The sequence below is a fragment of the Hydractinia symbiolongicarpus genome, chromosome 14 (assembly GCF_029227915.1).
Source record: "Hydractinia symbiolongicarpus strain clone_291-10 chromosome 14, HSymV2.1, whole genome shotgun sequence".
Lineage (NCBI taxonomy): Eukaryota > Metazoa > Cnidaria > Hydrozoa > Anthoathecata > Hydractiniidae > Hydractinia > Hydractinia symbiolongicarpus.
In genome coordinates, this window is record NC_079888.1 from 2464445 (window position 1) to 2467548 (window position 3104).

Below are 3104 nucleotides of genomic sequence, written 5' to 3' on the forward strand. Positions count from 1 at the left end.
GGAGGGAATTAACTGGTCTTGGGTCATCATGAATAAAAGCCCTTTTGTGGAGTTTTTCAATTCTTAAAAGAGATTTTGAAAAAGAGAAATGCCAAACTAAGGGACAATAATTAAAATTTGCATCCACGATGCTTTGTGCTATATTAGATCTTGTTTACAAAGACAGTACATTTTTAAATCTAAATAATGCATTCAGCTGGTCTAACGCTTTTCGACAAAGATTACTAATGTGCAAGTTGATATTGGATTTATCATCAATTGTTACTCCTAAACGTTTTACGGACCTTTCTGATTGTATGGTTCTATAGCCAATGTTTATTTCAAGCTTCGAGTTGGCAAATTTGGCTCTTGATAAAATGATCAAATAAGATGTGTTTGAATTTGCTATCATTTTTTTATTATTTCACCAAGAAAGAGCTACTTCGGATTCCCTTTCTAAAGTCTTAATGAGATATTTAATAGTGTTTGAAAAACTGATATCGCATTTTCGTCTGCGTAATTATGTAGGTCACTATTTACGATAAAATAAAATAAATCATTCATAAATATAATAAAAATAATTGGGCCCAACCCAAAACCCTGAGGCACACATGGCAAAATTAATTCAAATATACTATACTCCGCATTTACACGTGTTGGATTGTTCTCTTTTTCTAAGATACGATAGAATATACTCAAGTGATTTTACATTAAAACCCTAAGCATGAAGTTTGGGTATAAGTAGATCGTGGGGGACACAGTCAAAAGCTTTAGATAAGTCCATTAATATTGAACCAACCACATAATTCAGATCCAGTTTTTTTTCCAATCCTCTAATAGCATATTAATACGCTGCAGTTTTTCCTGTAAGCAGATAAGTACACAGAAAGATTTTTTTTCCATGAAAGACATTATTTGCTCTTTGATGATCATTTCAGAAAACTTAGAGAAAAAATTTAATACACTAATAGGTCTAAAATTATTGAGACTGTACTTTTCCTTGCTTCCCTTGTCAATTGGTGTAACGGCATGCTTAGCTTTAATTGGTAAAAAACTGGCACGGATGCTACTATTTAAGGCATTTTTGAGAGGCAATATTAAGTGTTCACTAGCTAGTTTTGCAAGTTTTGGCGGTATCTTGGCTTTGCCAGCAGACGCTTTAGTGTTTATTTCTTTAAATACTTTTTTGATTTCTTCATCACCTATTTCCTTAAATTGAAAATTTTCAGACACATTTTCAGTATTTTCTTTGATCTTTAACATACTTGGATAAATTTTTTAGGTTTTTAAATTTTCTCAATCAAATTTTTATTATCTGTAAATGATTTAAAATCATAGAGGTAGGTTTAATACCACTACTACTTTCAACAATATTCAATGTTTTTGCCACTTCATTTGCATCTGTAATCAAATTATCGTTTTGGATTATCCCAATATTTGCATTACTAAGGTTTCATAACTTTCCAAAAAATTTTATTTTTGACTGCTCCGGCCTGGTTTATTTTTTTAAGTATTTCTTATTATTCGTAATTTGTGCTGCTACTGAGCATGCTGGATTTCTGTACCCTGTAATATCGCTTGAGCTTGGTGAGCTATGGAACTCAAAGTGTTCCGCATGTTTACTGTTTCATCCGCCAATATTACTTGTAGCGCATTGCAGTCACGTTGTTGCTTTAAGGCAAGCACCGTGATTATAACAAGCAGATCTCATATGGAGTCTCGTCAGGGGGCTAGAAACCCTGGGGCAGAATAATATGTCGAATCTCTTCTACGTGGAGGATATTATGCGCACAATGCATCATACCATACGAAATTCCTTTTTTCACCATACCAAATTGTTTTTCACCATACCAAATTGGCACATTTTTTAACATATTTAAAAAAACGTCATGTTTTAGTACTTTGGTACATGAAATAGATATTTTCTTAAGGTTATGAACAAAAGTTTATCATATTTCAGAACTTCATCATTTAAAAAATTAGATAAGCAACCAATTAATTTTTAATCGATACTGTCCACTATGACGCCCCATAACGTTTAACGTGAAAAGTTGTACTTATTTCCTGAATACAAAGATAAAAATGACTCTAATGGAACAGAACAGTAGCTTCAAAAAAATTAAAGAGCGCATTGAAAAATATAAAGCTGAACACACAAAATGAAGGTGAGAAGGATTTCTTACACATGTATGCGATTGTTTTACCATAGTTCTCTGGTTTAATGGTCATATCATATTTTTTAAGGTACGGAGTTACCAGAAACTTAGAGATGGGCGTTGGCGTATCAACCTGACGACCTTATGTTATGTAACACTAACAGCAATAAAAAAAATTTAGGCAAAGATATAAAATATGATGAGCTTAAAGGTCGCCGTTCTTGTACCATAAGTAATATTTGGAAAATAATTATAGAAAGTTTTTTGCCCAAACATTATGACAAATACATCAAGATGAAAGTCAAGTACACCTCGAGATACAAGAAATATCAAGTAAATATATGAGAATAGGAGTAACTACATCGCAATGCAGATATAACTAGCCTTTTAAGACAGAGATTTTAATGAAAAAAAAGGAGGTTTCTCTCCAAAAAATAAGAAGCCACTAGAAAACTTCTGAATTCTCCCCTTTACAGGGGGGATCGAGAAGCTAATGGATTTCGGCTGTACTGAAACAAACACCTATAAATGTGGAAACATGAGGATTGGTGAAATTCACTCATGCCTGGGATCTAGTGTGGGCCGTCCCTTGCCTCCTGCAAGACACCAGTTGCATTCCTTGACACTATCGAGCAAAACCAATAACTTTTGGTAAACCTTGGAAAAAGAAAAATCAACAACTACAAATCGTATCGTTGTTGCTTTTACCTGCTGACACACACACGCCCGGGACTAAGAGAGGTAGACTTGGAACCCAGACCTTAGAAAGGATGTGACAAAGAATGAAAAGCAGCAACCTGGAAACAGAAAAGCTATAACCTAAGACATAACCCCTTAAAAAGGTAGACTTGGAACCCAGCGTCCACAAAAAACCATTACATATCGTCTCGAACTTAAACAAGTAATTCACTTCACCACCCAGTCAACTTTTACGCTTCGAAATCTGCTACGTTCCATTCTTTGGAAGGA